The sequence below is a fragment of the Heptranchias perlo genome, chromosome 1 (assembly GCF_035084215.1).
Source record: "Heptranchias perlo isolate sHepPer1 chromosome 1, sHepPer1.hap1, whole genome shotgun sequence".
In the NCBI taxonomy this organism is placed as follows: domain Eukaryota; kingdom Metazoa; phylum Chordata; class Chondrichthyes; order Hexanchiformes; family Hexanchidae; genus Heptranchias; species Heptranchias perlo.
In genome coordinates, this window is record NC_090325.1 from 56,644,281 (window position 1) to 56,664,771 (window position 20,491).

The 20,491-nt window shown below is 44.5% G+C and overlaps 1 protein-coding gene across 8 annotated transcripts in view; it reads left to right on the forward strand.

The window, feature by feature from the left end:
- The first annotated feature begins 1,181 nt into the window (after positions 1–1,181).
- The window catches only part of LOC137322177 (urea transporter 2-like), an 84,491-nt gene continuing 65,181 nt past the window's right edge, over positions 1,182–20,491 (forward strand). For 3 of the 8 annotated variants that reach the window (XM_067985334.1, XM_067985308.1, XM_067985331.1), the window contains exons 1-2: positions 1,182–1,357; positions 20,021–20,139. The gene's annotated coding sequence lies outside the window, so the exon portion shown is untranslated. Of the gene's footprint in view, positions 1,358–5,978; positions 6,036–9,314; positions 9,443–9,503; positions 9,766–20,020; positions 20,140–20,491 lie in introns of those variants that run through there. The other 5 variants (XM_067985300.1, XM_067985329.1, XM_067985322.1 and 2 more) reach the window with 5 other exon arrangements.

A 20,491-nucleotide genomic window follows, 5' to 3' on the forward strand; every position in this document is an offset into this window, starting at 1 on the left:
ATCCCACCTAAGGTGAACCATCAAGGAACATTCAGGAACAATGGAAAGCAGTTATGGAACTCATCAGTACAGATACCGGCCATTATGTAAATGAGCCAGAGATTGGGGTCTTTTGTCTTACGTTTTCGTGCTCAAATCGAACAATGGAGCAAGCTGATGAGGCACAAAAAAAAACCTGATACCGGGAGGATATAACTGGGGCTTCCCAGAAGCTCTCCTCTCTCTTCTCTTCGCCTCTTGGCCCGGTGTCCTGTCTGCCTGCTAGCAACTAAGAAGGAAGGCCATCCAGTAAACCTCGCAACCACATGTCGACGGCAGCAGCAGGGCACAGGGGCCAGGCCTTTTCATCTGTTTCACCGGTGAGCATTAATTTTCTGGCCGCCAGAAGACAACCTAGCTAGGTGTAAGGGTGGGAGTTAAAGGGGTATTGCTAAAATTGTGATTTTAGAATTTTCCCTCGATGTGTCCATTTCTTCCACCCCGTTAAGTGTAAGACTGTATTGTATCCATAGCGATTTCTTTTTATCTTCTGTATAATACTGTTTACCTTGTAGTTTTAGTTTTCTTATTAATAAACATTGGTTTTCCTTGTACCAATCCACTGGTCTGTTCGTCTGTCCTTGTTACCGCCCGATAAATCCTCAGCTCAGAATCAGGAAGGGGAAAGCGATTCGCAACCGCACAGCGGGCAGGGCAGCTCAGGAAAAACATAACTGGCTGACCTATAATAAGCCCGAGAAACAGTAAAAAACCCTTACAAGCTTCTACAATAGGAGTCTTTATGGTGATCACCTTGCCAACTATCATTCCGAATGTGAGCCCAGGAAATTGATTAGCACCCAGAGCTCAAACACACAATTTGCTGATTTTAATTGTCCCCTTTGGCCTATATTTTTTAATAAAAATGGTGGAATGCTTATACAGCAGAGTTCAGAGTTTTCAGCATTAAACACAGTCCCCTTCACATTCACTAAGGTCTAAGCCAGGATGGGCACATTGCCATTCAGTTAGTGCGTACTTATGACCAACACTCACTGATACCAGTGAAAGCACACTCTAGCATTCTAGTGCTCTTATTGGCCATAGAAAATATATTACATCCACAGTTATTGGGCAGAGCTGGAGGCTTGATTAGCAAAGCAACGAATAAAAACCAGACTTCAGATCTGTTATGTTGGAGGAATTGCACTCAGCCAAATGATAAATGTATTAGAGAACTATAAATAGGGATGAAGAGTTAGTAAAGCAACACAGCTAAATAACTTAAGCGAGAATTAAGTTGACAAGAACTAAGGTTGAATGGTTACACTTGTTCAGTAAGAGTCCAGTGAAAGAAGTCTACCAATGCAACATTAAGGTGAAGTATGGAAGCCTATTTTACAACGTACTGATTATATGCTACAGTAAACCGCATCATTTTTGTATGTGAATAAGTATTTATCTGTTATGATTGTTTCTAAAGAATTCAATCAATTGAACAAATATGCTAAAAGAATCATTAATTTAAAAGTCTTTTAGTTATTAAGAGTTATATTTTCCTGTTTTAATAGACTACAGGTCAATAGCTCATAATGTTTTAAATTTAATGGAACAATTTGAAAATGCCAGCTGCATACCATTTCACTTGCACGATCACTAATTTGTAAATCCTTTATTATTAGTGATATCCCTATACTGACAATAAAATTGTGTTTTTGTTCAGTAGTGCACATATGATGGTACATCACATGAGATCTTAATCAAATGAGTCCTTGCATGTGGTAAGGCGCCTTGCTCGCTGCAAGCACACATCAAAGGATCATGGACCCTATGTATGCTCACAGCATGTGAAGTACTCGGCATGTGTGAGGACTTGGAAAATCGACCCATAATTGTTATTCCTTATCAGTACTGCATTATAATTATATAGGTCCAAAAATTGGATTGCGCCACGCTCATTTTACAGGTGTAATTAAGTTTGCGGGCCGCTGCCGGCCACCACTCTCCCACCTCCAAATTGCTTCCCCCCTCGGGCCAATCTTGGTGCCTCCAGGGACTGGCGAGCTGCCTCTGGGGCTGTGAGTGGAGCCTGCAGCAAGCTGGTAATAAACAAATGAGGCTGGCAGAACAATTTCCTGTGGTCCTGCCATCGACATTTTTAGGCGCGTGCAGCGTGCGCAGTATCGGGATCTCACCCCATTTCAGGCACGATCCAATTTCTAGGCCATAGAATTCACGCTGTGATTATATTCCTTATCATTTTCGTAGATGAGAGTGTAAAATTGACTGGCATCACGTGATAATTAAAACTAAACAACACAGACCAATTTTTCCTTATATAACCAATTGTTAAATTGTATCTTTCATGAGCAACTGATAATATTAACACACACAAATAACCAAGACCATATCCTCCCAATACTCCTCCCTCACTCCACCAACAAAATCAACCATATGCCACCACATTCTAGAGAGACTCCCAAACTTATCCGCATTTTTCTGGAACCAAACAGATACACATCACACAAGCATTCTGCCTCAGAGGCCACCAAACCCTAAACACACCATAGAACTCTGTTTTAAAAGCTTAGAGAGACTTTTAGTTAATATTGTAATGGAGCTATAGAATGTTGCAACACAGAAACAGGCCATTTGTCTCAAGTCTGCGCTGGTGTTTTTCTACTCGAGACACCTAGTCTATACCTAGTCTACTTCCACTTTCCTGCTTGTTCCCGCCATCCTTCAGAATCGTGGGTTCATAGAATTTTACAGCACAGAGGGAGGCCACTTCACCCAGCACACCTATGTCAGTTCTGTGAAACTGCTATCCACCTAGTTCCCTTTCCCTGTATCCTTTATGAATTTTGCTTTTTCAAATGTTTATCCACTTCCCTTTCAAAGGCTATTATGGATTCTGTTTCCTTCACTACTTCTGGTAGAGCATTCCATCTCCGAACAATGCTTGCATAAACAATTTCTCCTACAGTAACAGCCTCCCATTATCTAGCACTTTTAACATAGAAAAACATCCCAAAGCATTTGACAGAGGCTTAATGAGAAATTAACGGACACTGAGCCAAAGAAGGAGATAATAGGAGGGGTGACCAAAAGCTTGGTTTAAGAGGTGGGTTTTAAAAAGGGTCATAAAGGAGGAGAGAGAGTGGAGAGACAGAGGAGCTAGTTCATGAAATCACCTCGTATCTCATGCTTAAACTGGGCGCCTGAGTGAAAATGCATTCAGATTCCCAGCACTGACATTCTTCACTTTGATGAATATTTTAAAATTCAATATTTTAAAATAAATATACATATAACATTATTATTTAGTTAGTATTGATATTCCAAAAGTCTTTAATCATCAAGTCCACCTTTACTTACAACCATTAACTGGATCAGCCTTTTTATCTTCCCTGAGCCAGTTAACTGTGCAGACATTGATAACAGCAACAACTGTCACTGCAATAAACTGATATCCTGTTCTTTCCTGCCCAACAAGTTGCAATTGATTCCAGCGCAAGCCCACAAATTATACAATTTACTATTTCTTTGTTCCAGACGAAATGAAACTCAAGCAATCTCTCTTCTGGTTAATCACCAAGCATGTCAACCATCAGTTTTTTAAGCTGACAGTCAATTTTTCAACTCACGCGTTTCACTGTTCACCGAGATTGGAGGTTATCAATATAAGACAATCAGATTAGTCAGAAGATACAACTGGATGCCGTCAGAATCAATCAGATCAGTTAGAGGCCAAAACTGAAGGTTTAGAACTAATTGTTTCTCCCACTGTTGGTTGTAGAGAAACTGAGGCAGAACAAATTTGAGCTAAGCTGATAATTTCTGAGAGTCAGTTACAGATATTTTAATTTAGTGTTGTTCCCCAACTAAGCTGTGTGTAACAAATAAGCTGCTGAAATGCAGCTTATTAAAAAATCCTCAAAGGAACATTCTAGAGCAAACAAGATTTATTTTCCTCAAGACGAGTTGTAGACATTTTTTCAGACACAGAGGATATTCCCTGGTTTGAATGCATTAATTGGTTTTATTGAACATTCCTCTCATTGCCAGAGTTTGGAAATAAACAGTGGGACCGAAATGGTGATGAGCTTTACTTAATTTTAATAAATAACAGTGAGATTCCTATCTGTACAATTTTACTGCTGTGTTGTGTGGTGTGGACCATTGGCTTGTTTGTGTGTGAGTTGCCGCACCCAGTTATATTCTATAGGCCGGAATTTTCTGTGAGTGGTGAATGAACGACACCTGCCATTCGTTAGACTTGCACTTGCCCATAGAGTTTCTATGAGCTTTTGCACGGTAAATTCCTCTAAATTAGAAACCCAAAAGCACAGCGCCCTCTACAGGGCATCTGGGATCTGTGTGAATGGGGCAAGCAATTGTGTATCTCCTTAACCAATCAGATTGAAGCATCGTCAATGAGCAGCGCAGAGTGTATGTTAGGACAGTGAATTCAATGTCAAATCAGGTACAGAAAGCGAAATAAAGCAAGGGTAAGAAAGATGGAATTAAGAGACTGAGATAAAAGAGACAAAAAGAAAAAGTTTTTAAAAATGTATTTAAATTTTTTTTTAAATGTCCAACAACAATCAAAATCTGAAGGAATGAGACTCCACACTGGCAAAAGTTAATTTTCAGTGCCAGAGAAGTTATTTGGCAGTAATTAAAACTTACCATGACATTAACCGGGTACTGAGACTTGAAATGACTTGACTCAACCTTTATTGGTGAGATTAGTCCATATCTATCAGGTAAGTACAGGAACTTCACGGCGTTCAATGTATTTGAATGGGGAGCCAGATAGCGAGATGCCATTTTCATGCAGCTTTTGGAGGAGGATCGCATCTGGTACAGCAACTTCCGGATTTCCACATTTAACTGTGCATGTGCGGTTGGCGGAAGTTGCTGTCTGATTTGCACATGAATAACAATTAGCCCTGTTAACCTCACCGTTATTTTTACAGCAAAATCTGACCCATTAACTTAGCTGCTTTCAGTTTATTTAGGCACACATGGTTTAGGTCCCTCTCTTACCATGGAGTAACTAGGAAGAGAGCCAACACCACCAATATTGAAGCAATCAAAACTCACAGGGAAATATGGGGATTGACAATAATCAATAAAAGTAATGCACAATTGCATCCAGTCTGGCATAGCGATCAGTCAGATGTGCCTGAGAGCACAAACCTTAACTCCCCATACCTGTTCCTGAAAATCAAATTTTTGTATCATTTACTTTTTTAATGATTACAGTGTGTAAAGATTTCTATTTCCAGTGGTGGTAATAATACTGAAGGAACGCTTAACATGTTCATTTGACCTTCTTTTGTCCGCTATTTTAACGGGGAAGGCATTAACCCATCTATTTTAACTTTACCTGTAAAGTTGTATGGAAACCCGTTCAACTTCTTTTATTTTCATCCCCAATCCTTCCAGGAAAAACTAGTTTTGGCTGTAAACCAGAATTATAGTAGGCTCCAAAATGTCAGAATATGCACAAAATAAAGTGTCAAAAATCAAAATTTTCTGGGGAATGCATGTCCTAGATCTTCCTAGAAAATAAATTTCATACCTTTAGTACTCATATTCTCCTTTAGTAATTTCTATATTTACCATTGCTGCTAACTGTGCTGTTATGTACTTTAGAATTTTTCTACCACAAGAAAATGTTGGACATACCTGCAGCTTAAGTTATCATCTGCCCATATCCCTCTGCACTTTCAATGCAACTCCTTGTCTTCATGTGTCTTAAGGCATATATTCAGGGCTATTGATTGCAGTTTGCTCTTCACTGAGTTCTTCTCCTGTTGTATTTACTGAATGTACACCAGGTAATGTAAACCAGTTAGCAGTACCTAATTGGGTCAAATTCCACCTATTTCTCTTGAGTTCTGCAGAAACATTAGGGGAAATGCTGAAATCTCCAACTTTCAAACATTGACTTTCCATACATTACTTTTCCTTGGCCTGTTCTTAATTAGCTCCTGATCCAGGAAGTACAACATTCCAAAGATTGGCTGTAGGATGCATCCCATGAGGTAAGAACCCCTGTAGAAACAAATCATAAGGCCTCTCGACACTTTCCGGTAAACCATGGGGTCCAAAATTCTAAGGTTCCATCTGCACCAGCAGAAGTGTAGTGGGGCACAATTCCCAGCCACCAACTGGGAATGACATTGATGCATGCCAAATCCCAGGAATGGTGTAATTTTAATAATTGGGGCTGGAAGTTTGCGCTTGTAGAAGGTGTCCGCCCGAGGAAGTGCCAGAAAATCAGAGTGGCAAGGTGCCACTCTAATGTGGAGAGTCAGAGGCCCTTAATTGGCTGCAGATGGCAATTTTTAAAAATATTGTTGCGCCACAGGAGCTAATTGATCCCCTCTGGCATCAATTACCTTTCACCTTTTGTATCTTTGGGGCCTTTATTAGGGCCTTAATAGAAAGTACACCAGCACACAGCAGATGTGGCTTCCTCTGAGCCTAAAGAAGTTGTAGAATGCAATTCCTGGCAAAGCTCAGGGAGCTCTCAGATATGTCCCCAAAGCTGGCAGGAGACTTGGAAATGGGCGGAAGACTTGTCTTCCCTCTCCCTAATCATAATTTGGGCCACAGCATAAATTGGGCGGAAATGCAGTGGGTCTGAGTTCCATTCCAGATTACTGCAGCCCTGCAGGTGTTCCAGCCCAATTTCCCCCTCTCCTGCCCTAAGAATTGTGTCCCCATAATCTTTAAATTATTTCTGTAGGTCTAATCATTGATGTAATTTGTCTGTTGTCATTTCAAGTAGATGGGGGTTAAATTGGATAGGGCCCAAAACCAGGCGCGAGTATCGCAATCCGCAATTAACCCACACCAGTGCTTCCGTCATAGGCAGGACGAGACATTTATCCAGCCTCGGCACTTACCTGAAAGCAGCGTTCAAACCAGCGTTGCCACAAGGATTGAATGATATTCACACTGTTCACCAGCAGGGGGAGCCCCAATCTCTTAAAGGCGAGCTGTCTCTCTGACAACCAGCCAAAATCTCTTAAAGGAAGCCGGTACCTGTTATTTGCTAAAACTAATAGTTTGCTGTCTGCATGGAGTCTGAACGGAGATCAGACATCGCACATGTCCCTGTGTTTATAAACTGATGAATTATGTTAAAACATTGAATAAAGGTTGGGCACTACTAAATCTCACATCCACCAATCTGCACGCCAAACCTCACCAATCTGTGAATATGAGTTTGTACCAGGCCTGCGTGCACCAAGGTTCTCTGCTGATGCACTAGAGGCCTTGGCACAAGAGGTGGACAGAAGGAGCAACATTCTATATCCACGGGATGGGGGGGGGGGGTGGGGGCGGTGCGGGGGGGTGCAAGAGGCCCTCCAGACATATGCCCAAAAGGCAGTGGGAGGGAGCAGGGGACGAAGTCAATGCCAGGTGCATAGCTCCACGATCATGGATGCAGTGCAGGAAGAAGTTCAATGCTTTGACATGAGTGGTCAAGGTGAGTTAGGCCAACTGTCAAGTATCATCTCCTACCAACTGCACCACTCGCCGCATCCACTGCTCCACGCACTACACCTCCCATCACCCACATACCAACAAACTCTTTCCATCAGTACTCAACTCTGCCAATCAGATGCCTCCTCTCACCCTTACACATTACCACTGTTGCAAGCCACCCACCCACAACTCACAGGCCACATACGCTGACAGCTATTCAACCATGACAGGCACATTACCCAGACACACGTCCCGCTTTCTTGCAGGAGAAGGTGGTGCTTAACAGGAGACAGCAAGTGGCAGTGGCATTTCGCCCCTCCAGCCTGTTCCACCATTCAATGAGATCATAGTTGTCCTGTCACCTAACTCCATATACCCGCCTTAGCCCCATATCCCTTAATACCCTTGGTTCTCAATTTCAGATTTAACATTCACAAGTGAGCTAGCATCAACTGCTGTTTGCAATAGAGCATTCCAAACTTCTCCCATGCTTTGCGTGTAGAAGCATTTCCTAACTTCACTTCTGCACGTCCTGGCTTTAAATGTTAGACTATGTCCCCTCGTCCTAGTATTCAAGTATAGGAGACTTCCAAAAACAGTTACAAATGCATCAGCAACCAGAAGCAATAATCCAGCAACCAACCTGTAAATCCTGCATGGTCCCTTTAAATAGCTCTGGTGGGGGTCCTCCAGGCATTGTAAGACATGTTCAGATGGTCATGGTTAAGACAGTGCATTGAGTGAAGCGTTAAGTGCTAAAATGGTGTCTATCACTTTAAATCAGCGTTGCACACTAATTGTACACATTTTCTCCTTATTTTACATGCTGCCAGCGTTTGTTATTTGCGCTTGCGCTAAACCCTTTACCAAGATGGCGTCGGGTGCACGTCACACTAGAAGCATGCGTGCGTATCCAAGACACCATCTTGGATGTTCGGGAGGCTGCATAGCACCGAAACAACAGGCGCTAGAAGGCAGAATTTCTAGCCCAAAGGGGGTTAAATTGGACAAGGCCCACTAACCAGGTGCGGGTACTGCGATCCGCGACTAACCCAAGCCCACTGCTTCCTGCGCAGGCAGAACATGAACTTCATGCTGCCTGCTAATTAGAATGATTCCTCTGTGCAGCCAGCGCTGAGAGGCTGCATGGAGAATCAGGAAGCCCGAAATGGGGCGTGGCCAGCACTCATCACAGGCAGCCTACACCTCTTAAAGGTGCACACTTTAAAGGGCAGCTGCACAGTCTACTGGGAGGAGGGAAAGGTGGCAGGAAGGATAGCAGGACCAATACAAGAGCGGGCCTCACGCTTCTCCAACAATGCACTGGAGGCCCTGGTGGAGGGGATGGATGAAAGGAGAGCCAACCTGTACCTGCAGGGTAGCAGGAGACCCTCCAGACTCCAGCTGGCATTGAGGGGCTGTTTACCCAGGAAGTCAACGCAAGGAGCATGGCACCACGCACGTGGGTGCAGTGCCGAAAGAAGTTCAACGATTTGACACGAGTGGTCACGGTGTGAATGCAAGTGTCAAGTGGCACATCCGACCAACTGCACCACTGCACCACGCATCACACCCCCCATCATCCACCCACCAACAAACGCTGGCAATCCATACGCAATGTTGCACTCGGCATGCTGCATCTCACCCGCACAAAGTACCACACTAGCAGGCCACACAACCACCACTAACAGATCACACACAGAGGTAGCTATTCAACCATGACAGGCACATCACCCAGACACCTTGCAGGATACTCACTGATACACTGTCCTCTGTCTTCCAGAAGAAGATGGCACATATCAGCCAGCAGCAGGAGAGACCTGAGGGAGGACGGGCATGTTTACACGTCCTCACCCCTTAAAGGAGACCATGCTTCGGATCATTGGACGGACCATCGCTGCAACTATGACCACAGGCCGTGCTGGAGGTCCCGGTGAAGGGGGTCTCTGCATATGTAATGCCCCTTCTCCTTTCCCACATCTCCCTCCTCCCACAATTTTTTCTGACTCACATGCTGCACATGCTGTCAGCACGCACCTCTTACTTGCTCCTCTGCCTGCTCCACAACTCAACCTGTTTCCCTTAGTCATTGCAGACACCCAAGAACACGTGGCAGCACTGTCCGTGGAGGAGGAGGTGGACACTGATGTCACACCGTCACTCGATCTGGCGCTCACATCCACCATCTCAGAGACTGGGGTAGAGGAGGGATCTGCAGGTGGTGAGACACTGAGGACAAGTGCGCAGGAGCTGGGGCGGAGGGAACGGATACCACAGGTACCAGCTCGCTGGAGGGCAAGGTAGCTCACTAGTTCTGCTGCACAGGGGTCAGATGAGGACTTTGATGGGCCAGCCTACAGAAGACGGCTGATGGGCGTACACCACCAAATGCTTGGTGAACTGGAAAGCCTGCCAGAAAGCCTGCGCACAATGACAAGGGGCATGGAGGAGTCCAGCTCCATCCTTTCTCACATAGAACAGGTGGTCACCTCCATCTGCACACCTGTGAAACCCACCATGATGCTGCACCTGACGGCCAATGTCGCAGCTTCCATTGCAGCACAAACTGCTGCTATCGTGGTTCTGGGGACCACTGTGGAACGGGGCTCCCAGGACGTCGCAGCACTCGAATAATCCGTTCTCCAGCTGATCTCCAGGATTGCTGAGGCGCCGCCCTGGGAGGGTGGCAGTGGCACCGTGGCAGTCGGACCTGCTGTCATCGCTCAGGACAACAGCATTCCTGCTCCCAACCCTGCCATTCCACCAGTGCCCTTGTTGTTGCCTATCAGCCAGCCAGGCCAGACTGCTGCAGCCCATGCTGAGATGGTACAGTCTGAAGCCGGGCCCTCCCGACCCAGAGCTGCTTAAGGTCGTCCTCCTAGGCCATCTGCACGCTCTTTCGTTGAAGGCCAGCAGCCTCCCACCACCCACGCTCCGGCCATGTACCTTGTAGGAGCACTATGATTGGTAAAGGCACAAGAACAACAGGCACTAAGGGAACGCACAAGGGTGCATAGACCCCTTTTGTTTGCATAATTTAATTTGTTAATTGATAAATGTAACTTTGAATTTGTATCTGTTTTTTATTTGTGCGATGAGCTAAGGGGGAAAGCAATGTGTAATCAAATGGAGGGCGATTTGATGGTCATGTGGGAGCAGACAGGCGGGGAGTGTAGGACTGTTGGTGACTTGGAAGATGTCATTCACATTATTGATACCGGGCACGGATCAGGTGAGCACGCAGAACCCTTGCAGACAAGGGGTGTGTTCCTTGTTGCCTCCTTGCGCCTTTCTCCACTTCCTCCTCCGGCTCCTCCTCCTCCTCTTTAGCCTCTTCCTCCTCCTCCTCCTCCTCAGCCTCTTCCTTCTCCTCCTCACCCTCTGGCTCAGAGCCTTGTCCCATCATCAGTGGCAAGGGCTTGTCCCTCATGATGGCGAGGTTGTGCAGCATGCAGCATACCACCACGAATCTTCCCACCCACTCAGTGGAGTAGTGCAGGGCTCCTCCAGAACTGTCCAGGCAGCAGAAGCGTTAGACCATAAGACCATAAGAGATAGGAGCAGGAGTAAGCCTTCGAGCCTGCTCCGCCATTTAGTGAGATCATGGTTGATCTGATTTTTACCTCAACTCCACTTTCCTGCCTTTCCCCATATCCTTTGACTCCCTTGCTGATCAAAAATTTGTCTAACTCAGCCTTGAATGTATTCAATGACTCAGCCTCCACAGCTTTTTGGGGTAAAGAATTCCCAAGATTCATGACCCTCTGGGAGAAGAAATTCCTCCTCATTTTTTGTCTTAAACGGGCGACCCTTTATTCTGAGACTATGCCCCCTAGTTTTAGATTCCCCCATGAGGGGTAACATCCTCTCAGCATTTACCCTATCGAGTCCCCTCAGAATCTTGTATGTTTCAATAAGATCTCCTCTCATTCTTCCAAACTCCAATGAGTATAGACCTAACCTGTTCAATCTTTCCTCATTAGACAACCCTTCCATATCTGGAATCAACCTAGTGAACCTTCTCTGATCTGCTTCCAATATCCTTCCTTAAATAAGGGCACCAGAACTGTACACAGTACTCCAGGTGTGGTCTCACCAGCACCCTGTACAGTTGTAGCATAACTTCCGTGCTGTACCTGCTGTACCTGTATGTTGACTTTTTGTGTTTCATGTACAAGGATACCCAGATTCCTCTGTACTGCAGCATTTTGTAGTTTTTCTCCATTCAAATAATAGTTTGCTTTTTTATTTTTCCTCCCAAAGTTGATGACTTCACATTTTCCCACATTATATTCCATCCGCCAAATTTTTGCCCATTTGCTTAACCTGTCAATATCCCTTTGCAGACATTTTGTGTCCTCCTCGCAACTTGCTTTTCCACCTATCTTTGTATCATCAGCAAATTTGGCCACAAGACACTCTGTTCCTTCATCCAAGTCACTGATATATATTGTAAATAGTTGAGGTCCCAGCACTGATCCCTGCGGCACCCCACTAGTTACAGATTGCCATTTTGAAAATGACCCTTTTATCCTGACTCTTTGTTTTCTGTTAGTTAGCCAATCCTCCATCCATGCCAGTATATTACCCCCAACACCATGAGCTCTTATCTTGTGCAGTAACCTTTTATGTGGCACCTTATCGAATGCCTTTTGGAAATCCAAATTTACTGCATCCATTGGTTCCCCTTTATCCACCCTGCCCGTCACTTCCTCAAAGAACTCTAATAAATTTGTCAAACACGATTTCCCCTTCATAAAACCATGTTGACTCTCCTTGATTGTATTATGAGTCTCCAAATGTCCTGCTACTACTTCCTTAATAATGGATTCTAGCATTTTCCCAATGACCGATGTTAGGCTAACTGGTCTATAGTTACCTGCTTTCTGTCTCATTCCCTTCTTGAATAGGGGTGTTACGTTTGTGATTTTCCAATCCGCTGGGACCTTTCCAGAATCTAGTGAATTCTGGAAGATTACAACCAATGCATCCACTATCTCTGTAGCCACTTCCTTTAAGACCCTCAGATGCAAGCCATCAGGTCTGGGCACTTGTCAGCCTTTAGACCCATTAGTTTACCTATTACTTTTTCTTTAGTGATAGTGATTGTTTTTAGTTCCTCCCTCCCCTTTGCCCCTTGACTATCTACTATTATTGGTATGTTATTAGTGTCTTCTACTGTGAAGACAGATATAAAATATTTGTTCAATTCCTCTGCCATGTCCTTGTTTTCCATTGTTATTTCCCCAGTCTTATCCTCTAAGGGATCAATGTTTACTTTAGCTACCCTCTTTTTATATACTTGTAGAAGTGTTTACTATCAGTTTTTTCGGCCTATGCCCTTTAATGTTTGTCTTGTTCAAGTGTTTATGTAATTCCTCTTCAATATGATTGATGCAACTTCTATAGCGTTGCTTCTGGAGGCCTATGTAGTGCTCCAAGACATTGCGTGTGGCCGCATGGCTCTTGTTGTAGGCCTGCTCTGCACATGTGCATGCATGCTGCTCCGGAGTCATGAGCCACCACATGAGAGGATAGCCCTCGTCGCCCATAGCCAGCCTTTGACTTGCTGAGCCGGGTGAAAGATAGCTGGCACTTTGGACTGCCACATGATGAAGGCGTCGTGACTGCTCCCAGGGTAACGGGCATCGACCGCCATGATTCGATGCATTTGGTTGCACACCAGCTCCACGTTCAGGGAATGGAAGCCATTTCGGTTCATGAATCTGGCCGAGTTGATATGCAGAACGCGCAAAGCAATATGCAAAGCAAAGCAAAATCCCCAGGGCCTGATAATCTACATCCCAGAGTACTAAAGGAAGTGGCCCTGGAAATAGTGGATGCATTGATGGTCATCTTCCAAAATTCTATAGTCTCTGGAACAGTTCCTACAGATTGGAGGGTGGCAAATGTAACCCCACTATTTAAAAAAGGAGGGAGAGTAAAAACAGGGAATTTCAGACCAGTTAGCCTAACATCAGTAGTGGGGAAAATGCTTGAGTCTATTATAAAGGATGTGATAACAGAACACTTGGAAGGCATTAACGGGATTGGACAAAGTCAGCATGGGTTTATGAAAGGGAAATCATTCTTAACAAATCTACTGGAGTTTTTTGAGAAGGTAACTAGTAGAATAGATAGGGGAGAATCAGTGGATGTGATGTATTTGGATTTTCAGAAGGCTTTTGATAAGGTCCCACACAAGAGGTTAGTGTGCAAAATTAAAGCACATGGGATTGGGGGGAATATACTGGCATGGATTGAGAATTGGTTGACAGACAGGAAACAGAAAGTAGGAATAAACGGGTCTTTTTCCGGGTGGCAGGCAGTGACTAGTGGGGTACTGCAGGGATCAGTGCTTGGGCCCCAGCTATTCACAATATATATCAATGATTTGGATGAGGGAACAGAATGTGACATTTCCAAGTTTGCAGACGACACAAAGCTGGGGTGGAATGTGAGCTGTGAGGAGGATGCAAAGAGGCTCCAATGTGATTTAGACAAGTTGAGTGAGTGGGCAAGAACATGGCAGATGCAGTATAGCGAGGATAAATGTGAGGTTATCCACTTTGGTTGTAAAAACAGAAAGGCAAATTATTATCTGAATGGTGGTAGATTAAGAAAAGGGGAGGTGCAACGAGGCCTGGGTGTCCTTGTACACCAGTCGCTGAAAGCAAGCATTCAGGTTCAGCAAGCAGTTAGGAAGGCGAATGGTATGTTGGCCTTCATTGCAAGAGGATTTGAGTACAGGAGCAGGGATGTCTTACTGCAGTTGTACAGGGCCTTGGTGAGACCACATCTGGAATATTGTGTGCAGTTTTGGTCTCCTTATCTGAGGAAGGATGTCCTTGCCATGGAGGGAGTGCAACGAAGGTTTACCAGACTGATTCCTGGGATGGCAGGACTGATGTATGAGGAGGGATTGGGTCGACTAGGCCTATATTCACTAGAGTTTAGAAGAATGAGAGGTGATCTCATCGAAACATATAAAATTCTAACAGGGCTGGACAGATTAGATTCAGGGAGGATGTTTCCCCTGGCTGGGGAGTCCAGAACCAGGAGTCACAGTCTCAGGATACGGGGTATGCCATTTAGAACCGAGATGAGGAGAAATTTCTTCAGTCAGAGGGTGGTGAACCTGTGGAATTCTCTACCACAGAAGGCAGTGGAGGCCAAGTCATTAGATGTATTCAAGAAGGAGATAGATCTATTTCTTAATGCTGAAGGGATCAAGGGATATTGGGAAAAAGCGGGAACAGGGTACTGAGTTAGACGATCAGCCATGATCATTTTGAATGGCGGAGCAGGCCCGAAGGGCCGAATGGCCTACTCTTGTTCCTATTTTTTATGTTTCTGTGTTTCTATGTGTGCGGTCAATGGCACCCTACACCATGGAGAAGCCTGCAATGTTTACGAACCCTCGTGCTATCTCGTTCTGCTTGTCTATATCAAGAGGGACCGTGATGAACCTGTTCCTCATCTGGTACAGTGCGTCTGTGACCTCCCTTATGCAGCAGTGCACTGCAAACTGCGAGATGTTGCATATGTCGTCAGCAGAGGCCTGAAAGGATCCAGAGCCATAGAAGTTCAGCACTACGGTTACCTTCACAGCCACAGGCAATGCTGTCCTTACCCTGCTCTGAGGCTGTAGTTGTGGCTGCAGCAGTTGACAGATCTCCGTCACGACCTCCTTGGTGAACTTCAGCCATCTGATGCACTGCTTTTCACTCATTCGCTCTCTGTGCATGCACTAATACCTATACCAAGATGGCGTCTGGCGCACGTTTTAGGCAACCGCCCACGAGGCCTAAAAAATGGGCCCGATACATTTAGCTGTGGGCCGAATGCTTGTGCAGATTGAGCGCAGGCAGTCTCACTGCTAAATTGGTATGCATTGCGCCTGATTTATATCTGAAAAATGAGCTTGACGCATACTGAGTTCTATCCCTTTATCTGCAGCAGAAGTCTATTTAGGGTTGAAGGCTTTAGAAGCCTACTTGAGCAGGCCAAGTCCCAGGACTCTTCATGCACTTAGTTTTTATGGGTGGAACTAACACTGGCTATAACCTCACCCAAAGATATAAAATTTGACATGAGACCTTTAAACAGGTGATCTGTATATTGAAATTAGGCCATGGTGCCAGTATCGCTGTCTCGGTTTCTGCCGCCAAATTAGCTGTTGAAAAATTGTGCATTCTGTGAATTGGTAACGTGAGCTCCAGGGCCCAATTATCTGATCCAATGAGTCCCAGCTACTGGTGGGGCCTCGTAAAATCTATCCTATGAAATGCTTTGCATGTAGCTATAGAAGTTGCATCAATCATATTGAAGAGGAATTACATAAACACGTGAACAAGAGGAACATTAAAGGGCGTGGGCAGAACGGGGAATTGATATTCACGTAGATTGCTCCTGTGCGGATAGCATTGGCATGATGGACAAAGCAACTTCCTTCTGTTCTGAATTATCTGTGCTAGCCACTGTAGTGCAAGGGTTGGCAGAATGGTTGCATGTACTGTAGTCTGCAATTCATCAGGGTACAACAAATTGCAATTGTAGTGGTGACCTCAGCAATACAGGCCATACGCATAGTTGGGGGATCTTCATGAATATTCACACAGCTACTATGGGTGCCTCATGGTCCAAAATACAAGAAACAGTCAAGATTTGCTTTTGCTCACTTGTAAAAGCTTAAAACCAAACATCAGGAGAGTTTCAAAGCCCTTGTAGAGGCCACTGTTTTATGCCACAATGTGGCCGGGTTTCTTCCATTTGGCATTTGGGTGGGTAAGCTGATCAGTTGGCTCTGTGAGGTGCTCATCAGACAGTTCACCATGGGACATCTAACTTTCCACTCACACAAAGGTTTCCAGACACTTGTGAGATCACAAAATGATTGCCTAACTGCTTCTGGTCAAGCAATCATGTCCTTAAATTATCTAGTGCCATTTCGAAAAAATTATCCTTTAACATGAGCTGATTTCATTTCTTATAGTGACAGTACCAGCCTCTCTGCCCAAAAATGTTTGTTCCACTTATGGTGGTTTGCTAATGATTCAAAATGCTTTAAGAATCCATCTATGTTATCCCCTTCTGATGGCTTAGTTTTTGGATTCCAAAGGTGAGAAGTCCTACGTTCTCAAGGTTAAGATAGTTTTCAGTCCAGAGCCAGCTGTAGGATTTTGGGACCACATGAAAGTTAGTCATTAATATAGAACTTCTATAGATCAACTGATATCCACTACAATCAATAACTATTATAAAACATTCATAAGTAAATTCAAACTTCATTAATAATTACATTTAAATTGGCTAAGTAAATATTAAGAAAGAAAGAACAGGCACGATGGGCCTCCTTCTGTGTTGTATCATTCTATGAACTTGAATTTCTATAGCAGCATATCATGTCCTCAGGATGTCCCAAATCATAGAAAGGTTACAGTACGGAAGGAGGCCATTCGATCCATCAAGTCCGTGCTGGCTTTTCGCAAGAGCAATCCAGCTACTCCCACTCCCCTGCCCTATCCCCATAGCCCTGCAAATTTTTTCCTTTCAAGTATATATCCAGTTCCCTTTTGAAGGCCATGATTGAATCTGCCTCCACTACCCCCTCAGGCAGTGCATTCCAGATCCAAACCACTCGCTGTGTAAAAAAGTTTTTCCTCATGTCACCTTTGATTCTTTTGCCAGTCACCTTAAATCTATGTCCTCTGGTTCTTGACCCTTCTGCCAATGGGAACAGTTTCTCTCTACCTACTCTGTCTAGATCCTTCATGATTTTGAATACCTCTATCAAATCTCCTCACAACCTTCTCTGTTCCAAGGAGAACAACCCCAGCTTCTCCAGTCTATCCATGTAACTAAAGTCCCCCATCTCTGGAATCATTCTAGTAAATCTCTTCTGAAACCTCTTTAAGGCCTTCACATCTTTCCTCACATCTTTCTTAAAGTGCGGTGCCCAGAACTGGACACAGTGCTCCAGTTGTGGCCAAACCAGTGTTTTATAAAGGTTCATCATGACTTCCTTGCTTTTGTACTCTATACCTCTATTTATAAAGCCCAGGATCCTGTATGCTTTTTTAACTGCTTTCTCAACCTGCCCTGCCACTTTCAACGATTTGTGTACATATACCCCCAGATATCTCTGTTCCTGTACTCCTTTTAGAATTGTGCCCTTTAATTTATATTGCCCTCCTTGTTCTTCCTACCGAAATGTATCACCTCGCATTTTTCTGAGTTAAATTTCATCTGCCACGTATCCGCCTATGCCACCAGCCTGTCTATGTCCTTTTGAAGTCTATCACTATCCTCCTCACTGTACTCTACACTTCCAAGTTTTGTGTCATCTGCAAATTTAGAAATTGTGCCCTGTACACCCAAGTCCAAGTCATTAATGTATATCAAGAAAAGCAGTGGTCCCAGCACCGACCCCTAGGGAACACCACTGTACACTTCCCTCCAGTCCGAAAAACTTCCGTTCACCGCTACTCTCTGTTTCCTGTTACTTAGCCAATTCTGTATCCATGCTGCTCGTGCCCCTTTTATTCCATGGTCTTCAACTTTGACGACAATCCTATTATCAAATGCCTTTTGAAAGTGCCTTACAACCAATGGACTGCATTTGAGGTGCAATTGCTTGTTGTTATGTAGGCAAAAATAATTGGCGCAAGATGTCACAAACAACAAATCAGATAAATGACCAGTTAATCTGTTTTTTGGTGGTGTTGGTTAGGTAAGGAATGTTGGCCAGGATAATGGGAGAAGTCCCTGCTTTACTTTGAATAGTGCCATGGGGTCTTTTATGCCTATCTGAGCAGGTAGACGGTGCCTTCGTTTAGTGTCTCATCTGAAAAACAGTATCTCTACCCCCACTCCCTAATTGGACATTGCAGAACTGGGCCTGCTCTGCTCATGATTCTTCACCGCCCACTGCAGCCTAAACTGCGACCACCACCAGCAGGTTAATTTTTATTAGAAAAATACTTAAAGTAATGTTTCTGTAGAGCCAATACTCGTGGTTGCCTCTCTCGTTGCCCAACATTCATCTTTTGGGCTGACAGCCCGCCCAAATAATGTTAATGAAGTCTAAGGCCCAATTTCTGGCTGGCCTTGGGCCTCCTGGATACAGCGCCTATTTCAGGCCCCAACATTTCAACCCCTGAAATTCTTCATAATCCTTCCAACATGTCCCAGTTCCCTTAGCTTACAATTCCTTTAGACCTCTTACATCCTTCTCCTTCATACTGGTGCAGGACTGTAGCAGGTACAGGTAAGCTGGACGAGCACAATGATTCAGAGGACTCCCAGCAGTGTTACCATGGCAATGGACATTTGGAAAAGTAACATGAGGGAAACAATTTTTGAAAACACTATCCTGATTGTTATTGAGAACATAAGAAAATCCGGCATGAGAAAAGATCATTCAGCCCATTCATCTCACTATATCCAGACTCCATGGGGTAAATTTTAACCCCCAAGAACGGGTGGGTTGGGGATGGCTGGGCAGTGAAAATGCTTAAGTTTTCCAAGTGGGATCACATCCCGGCTCCAACACGCCTACATCTGGGGTTTAACCCAGGCGGATTTGTATTCCTGCAGACAGCAGACACCAGGAAGTCCTGCCCCCACTTAAAGCCATTAATTAAAAGGGCATTGTACCTCATTGAGATACTTGAGGTACTTAATATTTTGTGTATTGTAAAATTAAAACAAATTTAACCTTACCTGGAGCAGGAGTGCTTCATCCAGGCCCAACAAGCTCACATAGCCGACAGGAATCCCACGATCGGCCGACCTCCCCTGATGCTGGACCCTCCATGGTGCTGGAACTCCCCCCATCCCCGATCTCCGTTGCTGGCTGACCCCCCTCCCCCCTTCCCGATCCCTGATGCTTACTGCACCCCCTGCCCCCCCCCCCCCCCCCCGATGTCGTACACGTCCCCTCACCTCTGATTTTTTTTTCCAACCCCGATGATCTCTGTCTCCCTCCCGCCCCTCTCTGATTTGCAGCTCCTTTCACCGTCAATAGGCTGGCTGCCGGGCACAAAACCCAGAAGTGCAATTGATTGGCCTCATTAAGGTCGCAAGCCCACTTACCTTGTGGGTTTTGCACCCGAAAATCTCCCCCCACCCCACCCCCCAAAATTTACCCCCATGTATAATTATCATGGACTTCCTTCTTAAACCATCTGTTGATTCCTACTTTAAAGAACACTAATTTCCTTTCTGACTTCCCCTGGAAAGCAATCAAATAATGTTGTTAAAGATCTCTATAACCCTCCATCCTACTTCTCAACAGATATCAGTCCAGCTACTTTGTAAAATCAATTGACCTTGATTAACTACCTTCTCCGAACTATCCAATATCCTTTGGGAAAAAAAGTTTTTCCTAATCTCTAACCCTGCTCAAGGCTTGTGAATTTTATGTATTTGTGTGCAAAATATACTGGATGGCACAATAACATATTCAGTAAACAAAGATGTATGAAGATTAAATTCTGTTGAAACATACCTAATTATGTATATTTTTCAGATTGTTTCCACCACAGAATATTGGATTGGCCTGTGATCTAGGAACATAGGAACAGGAGTAGGCCATTCAGCCCCTTGAGCCTGTTCTGCTATTAGGCCAGTGCTGACCTGGACTGTAAGGTATAACATGGGCCTAGAATTTCCTTGAAGCTAATCTCACTCTGCCGCCATAACTTCGCCGAAAGTGCAGCAGAAACCTCGGTTCGACTGCACTTCCGGCGAAGTTAGGACAGTGGAAATTCCAGGCAATGCTTTTCTAAATAAGCTGTTGTTTTCGAGCATTCCACCGTAACTAGATAATAAAAGGGGGTCAGGGGTTTTCTTGGAGTCAGCCTAGTGGATGTAACGACACCTATTACACAAACATCTTTATTGTTTGGCTTGCTAATTTTTACATAAAGGTGACTTGCATTCATGATTATTAATGAATATTCGATAGTGAGCTTGTTGGAAGTCAGCTGTTCACTCTATC